Source organism: Chroicocephalus ridibundus, chromosome 3, assembly GCF_963924245.1.
Source record: "Chroicocephalus ridibundus chromosome 3, bChrRid1.1, whole genome shotgun sequence".
Taxonomy (NCBI): domain Eukaryota; kingdom Metazoa; phylum Chordata; class Aves; order Charadriiformes; family Laridae; genus Chroicocephalus; species Chroicocephalus ridibundus.
In genome coordinates this window covers 52,172,278-52,181,862 of record NC_086286.1, presented here as the reverse complement: position 1 = coordinate 52,181,862, position 9,585 = coordinate 52,172,278, and positions in this window count along the sequence as shown.

Here is a 9,585-nt window from a genome sequence, read left to right as displayed (position 1 = left end):
ACATGCACTTTTTAAACTAAGTTTAGTTTTGTTCTCCTTATTAAAATATCTGAAAACTTACACAGCACTGTAAGAATCAGTATTTCAGTTGCTGAAATGCAACACATTAGCAACAGGAAAAAAAAAGTAGCAAGTGGCAGCCAAAACTTGAAAGGAAACATCAAAGGCGAGTTTTAAAAGTTTTAGTTCTGCTCTCCCAAATACGAATATAATGGCTGATTTCTTGTGCAGCAGCGTTTATTCACAGGGCCAATTTGAAGCTGGTTCGCACGACGGCGTTACACCCCAGAGAAGGCAAGCCCAGGGTGGTTTAGTAATTAGTACACAGAACATGCTTGCCTAGCAATTAATTTACAACAGCTGTGAGCTGCACCAAGCCACGCGTGATACCACCATCATTTTACAGGCTCATAACGAAGGAAAGAGGACATTGCCCACAAGAGGGAGTTCGCAGACCAGCAATCGTAGTCTTGTGCTGTTACAGGTGTGAACTAACAGGCTGGTCCAGCCCCAGCCTGAGAGCTCGTCCTTCCCCCCACGCACTCCTTTCCTCCCTCCCCCGCAATGCAGCCTAGAAAGGGTCCTACGGGGGATGGGAAGGGAAGGGCAGAAGGATGTTAAGTGGAGAAGCAGCACTTAAGGAGAGTAATGAAGTAGCCCATGGACTTGCTTGCTTCAAGCTTCTGAAGCTGGGCAAAACCTGAGCAGGCAGATACAAACTCAGCTCAAGACATCTAGTTATTTGCTAGATGCTTTTTTGAATATTTGGTCTAGCAAAAGCTATTTTGATTATGTTGAAGGCAGGCAAAAGGGAGCCTTGGTGAAATTGGCTGATGAAACTCATCTGCAGCAGTAGCCCTAAAGAGGGGGCCTGATGCTGCAACAGGATTATTTATCAGTCAAGGGTGTTTGATATTAAGTGAAAGATACTAAAGAATGAGCATTTATTTTTGAGCATTTCCTTATTGGAGTGGCCTCAATGCTCCATAACAGAGGTCTGAGCACAGAAACTGCCTGTGCTCCATAGGTAAGGCCAGGGACACTTATTAGCATTGCTTGCTGTCCTACAGGAGGTACTTTGTCACAAGCAACCTACTCAATCTTGTTCTGGAAACAGTGTTGACATTTTGGTGGTCACTCGAGGACCTTGACATCCCCTAGCAGCCCCAGAACTCAGGCTTCCATGCCTCAGGGAGCACCAGTGTCACACCCGCAACACAGACCTGAGGAGAGCCAGGGCCAGAGGGTGTATCCTGACCACCTGCTCCAGTGTGACAGACCAAGGAGGGAGTGCAGCTGCAGTGCTGATTTCTGAGGCCTTATCACACAGATAAGAAAAACCCCACTGCAGCCTCCTCACAGGCTGGCAGGAGCATTAGCAAGTGCTGCTTTGAGTTTTCCCACACCAGCACAACATTCCCAAGCAGCAGGAGTGAGCTGGCTGCTCCTGCCCAGCTCTGCTGTTGCACCTGCACCTGTGCTTGCAACAGCTATTTTCTATGGAGTCTCCATCACTGGAGATATTCAAAACCTACCTGGATGCGTTCCTGTCCAGCCTGCTCTAGGTGAACATGCTTTGGCAGGGGGATTGGACTAGATGATTTCTGAAGGTCCCTCCCATCCGGTGACTTGCCCACAGTGGTAGCTACAGACCTGTCAGCACATCCCATGTGGGATTCACGCCTCAGCCCTGGAATCATCCAGGACCTTTTCCTCCTACTGGGGCAGGTTGTGCTCCCAAAGAAAGAGCCTTCAGCTGAGCAGGGGAATGAGCTTTGCCTCTTCCCAGCCTCTGCCTCAGCTCATTACACATACCAGCACATGCATGGACACCCTGTCACAACACAACCAGCATACCAAAAAAAAAATAACAATTTAATGAACAATGTGACCTCACTTGGAAGATATTTCTTGAGGTCCAGGTGGTACCAGTACATGTAATATGTCATGCCCTGCTCCAAAATGGGGGGAGAGGGGGCTAGACACAGCTCAGACACATCACAAAGGTCTCCATCTCTCACAGAAGTTTTCTGCAGCTGCCTGAAGCCCAACTTCAGAGTCACACATGGAGACTGCGTAGTCATTTCCTTCCCACACAGGAATATGGGATTTTGGGGTGGGGAAGTCCTCATTTAGGGAAGGCTGACCTCCAGCTTTCTGTTATCTTAGGATCAGTATCTCAGCTGACACTACTATTTCCACATTAACCACTTTAATTCTACTGGCTCTGAATACTTGCCAAGTGTCAACAGTGGCACCCTAGACTCTACAGAAATTTCACCACAAGGAAAGAGAGCAAAGTGAGGAAAGGCTGAGACCTGGGTCTGTTTAGCCTGGAGAAGAGAAGACTGAGAGGGGATCTCATCGATGCTTATAAATATCTAAAGGGAGGGTGTCAAGAGGACGGGGCCACACTCTTCAGTGGTGCCCAGCAACAGGACAAGGGGCAACAGGCACAACGTGGAACACAGGAAATTCTGTCTGAACATGAGGAAAAACTTACTTTGAGGGTGACAGAGCACTGGAACTTGCTGTGGAGTCCCCTTCTCTGTAGATAATCAAAACCCACGTGTGTTCCTGTCCAACCTGCTCTAGATGAACCCACTTTGGCAGGGGGTTTGGACCAGATGATCTCTGAAGGTCCCTTTCAATCCCTACCATTCTGTGAATAAGACAAAGGTGCACCCCAGAACTTGGTTACCTGTTGAAACCAGCTTCTGAAGCTCTCAAAGTGCTGTAGATGAAGTTTGCCTTATTTACCTGGCAGAATAAGTGAAACAAGAAAGGGGTTCCCTTGAACTGACAAATTAGCAGACTGAGGGAATGCTGACATCTATTCACTAGCAAAAAAAAAAAGGCAAGTCAAAATTAGAAGTTACCTTTGTTTGCTGTCACTGGTCAGTTTAAAAACACAAGTTTAGTCTGCTGACAGGCAATTTTTCAAGGGGTGTTTAATTGCTACTGGCTTTTGGTGGTCAGCATATTTGCAGAATTCCCTGGCATTCCCTGACAATGGCTCTGCAGTTTTCAGCAGTGAGTGCTTTCAAGATGAGCACCATTCCTCACCTACATAGAAAAATGTGCTTGTAAGGAAAAAAAAAAAAGTAGAGACCAGTGCACATGCAGCTGCCAAAGTTCATCTCTTTTCACTTATCCTAGAATGGAAGGTGTCTGTAGCCTTACATTTAAGATAGCGTTCAGTTGCTAGGTATTTTTAGTGCACTAAAAAGTAACCCTAGCTTAGGGTAGTCACACTTACTCTCGTTAATTTTACGTTAACACCTGCAACCGTGAAACTGCACAGTGACACCGTGTCAATGCTCTTTATGCACTGTAGAAGCGATCACTACGCTCACAACAAGTAATCCACTTGTAAATATAAGAATTTTTGTACCTAGAAGATGTCAGAAAAGTTACAGGACTCATTTTCTCAAGTTTACTGACTGAGTGCTCCCCTTCCACATACATATCTCACCCTAAGCCTGGATTTTCCCCCTTCCTCTGCACAGATCCCCGAGCTCCAGCCCTGCAAGCATCCTGGCAGCAGCTGCACAGCAGCTGAAGCACCACCAAAAGGTGACAGATTCTCTGGTTGCCAAAGGCATAAGAGGAGTGTGCATCCAGCCCATGACTATTTTGCAGGGTTTTTTTGGTTGGGTTTTTTTTGAGAGTTTGCACGTGTACAAACCAAAGGAGCAGGACAAAGCCAGAAGTTTCCGCTCACCACAATGGTAAGACTGCATTTCATTTTGTTGAGACAGAAAATGACTACAGGAAATGCAAAATCCTATTGCTGGGGCAAGTGGAAATTTCTGTCTTTTCCCTCCCACCCACCACAGTCAACGTACATCTGGGCAAAGAAGTAGCAGATGATGGAAACTCATATAAGCCGTCCCTATATTAGTAAGAGAGGAGCAACCAGAACACATAGCTATCCCAGGGTGCAAGTATTACAATTGCATCTCGCAAAGACCATACGCCTTTGGGCATCAATTCAGGCACAAAACACAGCAGGGGACACCACTTCTGGTGTCTTGAAACAGGAGTTTTCATGTGGGAAGTTCTCAGAATGATTAAAGTTTCACTATTACTAACATTGCATTGAGGTGAAGGACACATCAAGAATTAAGTCACACAAGTTCAGAACAGTGCCCAAAACACAAGTCAACAGGACAAAACCTTTTGCAAGACAGTGACAATGATTGGGCAAGTAGTGGCAGCTGCCTTCAACCTAAAATAACATGAAATTCATGAAGTCAAGCCAAAGCTAAGACAAGCTACCAGCTTATTTCAGCTTCCTTTAGATGAACTTGTGCTGGGAGGCATCAGAGTTTTCTGACACTGAGACAAATTTGTCTTTTTGAGGGTGGGCAGACCCTCCAGATGCCAATTATCAGCCAGTTCCCCTTCAGTGGGGATACCGCTTCCTCCCCAGCACTGGCAGGTCAAGCAGCAGCCAGTCTCACCACTGATTCCCAGGAAAGGTAGAATAATAAGCATTTTTGCCACCCCAGAGCAGAGACAAGAGATACCCACAGCAGGGCTCATGATGGCTTTATCTTCCCAGGCCACAAGCTTATTGGCAGAAAAAATAATTCATTAAGCATATTGGTAAGTACCAAGACCACATTGCAGCAAGCTGTCCTTCTGGAGGCTGAGCCACAGGGCAGCCCCCACAACCAAGCTGCAGGCTCTCCTGGCCACCCCATCACAGAAGTATAGCCAAGCGGCAGCTCTACCCCAAGACGACATAGCAAAAAAGATCTCACCAGCCCACAGCAGCTCCTTCCTCCCAGCACCATCAGACCCACAGCATAACCCCAATCCAGGAGCTCCTCAACACCTACCTGCAAGCTCTAGGCTGGCTGCTCCTGAGATGCAGAGTAAACTCACCATTACCACGCACATCCCAAATATATCTGCAGTTCCCTCTCTTCCCCACTAGCGAATCAGCCTCCCACACAATCAGCTGGCTCCGCCTGCTCCAAAAGCCCCACCTGTGCCCACCCAGAGTAGCTTCACCTGCTCCCGCTCCCCATGGGCGCAGGCCAGCCGTGAGGTGGGTCAGTGCCGCCCTGTGCCAGCTCCATGGGCCTAAGGCAGCCCGCTTTCTGCAGGGCCATAACGCCTTTCCCAGCCGATCACGAGTCACCCGGCTTGCACACAGGTCCCTGCATAAATAGTAAGGGATCCTAGATCACAAATATGGACAAACGGGCAGATCTTGTTAATGAGCTGCTAAATGTTCTGGTTTCTTTTACTAGTGTCCTGTTAAGATTCTCCAGGCTTTTCCTCATTCGGCGAGTCGGTTTTTCCAGGTTACCTGTGTAAACCACGTAACTCTCCCCATATTGACCGACATATCTTGGGCCAAGGAGAAGTCATTTAGCATTACAGAGAGCTCAAGTGCTGCAAAGCCAACACACTCCATCTTGCTTTAGCCTCTGCCAAGGGTAAGGACCAGAGAAGCCCACAGCCCATGTGCCCAGAGAGAAGAGAGGGAAGCGGGGCTGCTGTGCCATTAGAGCGGGATGGAAATTAAAGATAACAGAGGGTTTCTTTTCACAAGCATTCATTAGTCTGCTTGTGTTCTCAGTGAGGAGGAGGAGGTATAATGCCGAGGCAAAGGTGGAAAAGATAATGGAAGCTGAGGCTTGGGAATGGTCACCCCTAAAATACAAACAGAGCTCGAGCAGGTGAGTGTACTTGAGCTTGGGGAATAAACACATCGTTTCTCCTCCAGAATGTGGGGACTTGAAATCGCAACCCGGCAGCAAACATTTATTCCTCAGCTCAGGCCTGGTGTTGCATACGTAGCAAATAGCAGATTTGGGGGGTGTTTCACAAGGGGGGGGGGGCGGGGAAAGAAGCTGCTTGAGCAAGGCCAAGCCTTGTAGATACGCAATCGCATGCGACAGACTTTGGGAGGTTCATCTTCCAGAACAAACAGCTTGGCTACAAAGTTTGAAAGAAAGGATAATGAAGGAGAGGGATGGAAATGGAAACTGGTATGGCCTGTGGGTTTATTGTTACCTGGCCTCAGCTGAACCGCTAAGATGTCACAGGTCCTCTCCAATCCTCTGAATCTCCCATGCCATGCACAGGGCCAGGGACAATCTGCAGAACTTTATTGGGGGGCTTTATAACAATGCATCTCTCCCCCCAGTGCCATTTCTTCCTGCTGATTAGCAAGTGAATTATAGAATACGTAAGGGCATAGCTGTTAAGGAAGGGCCAGGTTGGAGAAAGGCTCAGTTTAGAACTTTCATTAGTGACTTAGTCCAAAAATGAGGAGATCATTGACAAAATCTGCTGGAGATCTGAGGCTGAGAGATGTCATTAATGCAGAGCAGAATGGAGATATCTCACAGGCAAACTGGACAATTGGGGAGCAATGGAAGTGGAATAAAGCTAAATGGGACAAGGGCAAAGTCATTGTCAAGAGACTAATAATAAATCTTTCTGCGAAAAGATGGGAGTTCACCAGCAAAAAAATAGCTAAAGAAGGACTTGGGTCGCCACAGCCAGTCAATCACTGATGTAACTCTAGATAATGAAAATGTGGTTTTCAAAGGAATCAGAAGGGCTAATTTCCATGCAAATAGGGAAGCAGCGCACCATTGCATAGGCTCTTCTGCAAGCCCAGGCGTTGTAGCATGTATACCCATGCTCCCCCTTTCACCGAGCCATACAGGCACAAGGGGTCAGCAGGGGAGGGAAAGCTACCTGAGAAAAGGAGAGGGATTTTGTAACCTATCAAAAGAGAGGCAGAGCAATCACTGCCTAACAATACATATCTGCTTAAATGCTACCAAGGGAGAAGAACTATTTAAGCTGGGAATAGGTTTTGGCCTGAGAACAGATAGTCGTAAGGTGATTATAGATAAATTTCAGCTGGCAGTTAAAATATAGCTCCTAAGCATTGAGAAGCGAGGGGACTGCAAGAGTATCCCAACAAAAGAACCAGGACCACTTGCCACAGACACACAGGCACACACAAAGACCCCTCCAAAATCTCACCAACTGGTTTTGAGGCAAATCCTGATGCCTTCTTAAAAGGTCTCAGCAAGGGGATTGTCTGTAATTAAGGAGCTGGATTCAGGAGGCCCCTTCCAATTCCATGCAGTAGGAGTCTGGTAATCGCATGTCGTGGAGGAATTATTGGCATTGATGGACTGACTGAGGCAGTTGATTAGTTTACTAGCGTCAAGAAACAGTAACCTACTTTTGCAGTGCAGGAAAACTGGGAGAGGAGAGGGAAGGGCAAGAAAAAAGCTGCAAGCTGCTTGCCCAGCAAGTGCAGACAGCCATCTATAGGAGCATATTCGCTCCTCTGGTCACACACACGTGGCACCACCCCGGGAGGTGCCTTGGGAGACAGGACTCAGACATGTCAGGAGTGTAGCACCAAAAGTATATTAAGACTATTGTAACTATGCCATCCATAAAGAGAGGGGGTAAAAAAGCACCTTGATTGCTTGAAATTTGAATTGCAGTGAGCTGTGTGATCACACGGGGTGATACACAATATACGCAAGGTCCAATGTGATGCTGTTGCTTCCCATTGACTCAAGGCTGCAGCCAGCCAACATCCACCTCTGGGAAACTATTGCTGGGAATGGGCTTCAGCACCCACCCTGCTCCTACTGGCAATGTAGATAAACTTGGGACATGATAAACATGAGCCAACACTTGGGCTAACAAAGACTCCATCTGTGTATGGATGCTTTGCTGTGGTTCCCAGGAATAAAACTATCAGTGTCAGCTTGGGTGAACAAGGGGTGCAGATGAGAACAAAGGCCAGAAGGACAAATTTTGTGAGTGGAAAATCACTGGTGGCTGCAGGAGGAGATTCCTGAGAATCCCTGTGGCTTCTCTGCTTAGAAAAGCAACTGCTCTATCCTGTCATGTAACCTTGGGCTTTAAAGCCCACAGTGTCCAGATCCTTGATATCACGGTGGTGTGTGCAGTGGGAGAACCTGGATTTGGGTTTATTCTTATCTTTTCAAGGAATTTTTGATGTTCTTAGAAATCAACGCATCTGTAAGATGCTATTAAACACTATGAGAAATGCTAGAACTGCACCGTGCACCATTCAGCCTGGCTCCCTTGTTTATCTCAGTTTCCAAAGGCACAGAAATCCAGGAGCAGCTAAAACCAGACTCTCTGATGAGGAAATTATTTTCTCCACAGATCTAAGCCCCTGGAATGGGTCTGAGTGTGATTTTAAAAGCATATGTTTCTGCTTATTGCCTTCCTTACATCTGTGTGGGTTTTAATTCTTTTTCTTTACTGCTTGGACTACTGACATCAATGATGCAGTGCCTTAATATGAATTCTCTCACTTAACTCACAAACCTAATTGACACCTATGGGAAGAGTCAGGCCGGAGACAAGTGTGTGAATACCCAGTCTCACGTTTTACTCCTGTGTGGAACTGAGTATTCGCATGGCTTTTGCAGACAGAACAAGACATTTCTGCGCAGTAGGGCTGAGGGGTCTACAGAGATTTTTGTAGCCAGCAACTATTCAATAACCCAAAGGAAAATAAAGGAAGGGAAAAAGCATCAACATGCTGAGATGGTAAAACAACATAGGTTTCCTAAGACCCCTGATCATTTGCTGATGGCTTGACCCCTGAGCATTTGGACCTTTCCCAGCCTCACAGTAGTCTCTAGCCCCGGTGCTTGTCTGGTGTGCGGCACGGTGACAGGAGCGGCAAAGAGCCATGGTGGAGCCGGTGCAGGGAAACCGCAGACCCTCGCTTGCCAGTGGGCCGGCCGAGGCAAGCTGTCTCGCACCAGCTTTCCTCAGCGTTCGGAAATGTCGGGTATGTTCGTGCCTCCGCCTCGCCTCTGCCACCAGCCTCAGGGGCGGGTGGCCGGGGCGGGAAGAGTGGCACGGTGCTGCTGCCACGAGCCCATGGGTGAGAAAAGCCTCTCTAGATGAGTCACACAAAATTCAACTTGAGTATTTTTAGAGTCATCTGGGCCTGACTGCCCAGCTCCTCCAACAACTACGACACCGAGGGTATTTGTAAGGTGAGTCGGAGGTGCTTTTGGTGGCTGCTTGGCCACATGAACCCAGTAAGAGAAAAAGCACGGTTCAGGAAGAAGATGGTGGCAGAGCAGGTGTGAAAAGATACATGTTGAAATGCTCAGTCTGCTTTAAAGTGGCATGCAACTTGCATTCAGCGGGATGGAAGGTTTCAGTTTCTTTAATTTAAAAGTATGGGAATGGAAAAAAAAACCCCTCCATACCAAAAAGGCAGCAGATTGGGTAAGATCCATCTGATACCAGCATTGAGCTGCCTGGAGATGTACGGAGCTGCATCTATGAAGGACTTGTGTGTGTGTGTGGTTTTTCTTGAGGCTCAGAAATATTTTAATGGTAATTATTTTATTTTAATGGTAATCTGCTTTTGTCTCAAGACCTAAAACACGTATTCAAGTATTGATCCACAGAGAAGTTACCGGCGTGACGTTGCCAAGTCTGCTCTCCATGCAGACCAGTTCTCTCACACCTGAGAACTGAACTCTTTCAGGACCCAGAGCTCAGCTCTGAGGTTAGTATCACACGGTCTTC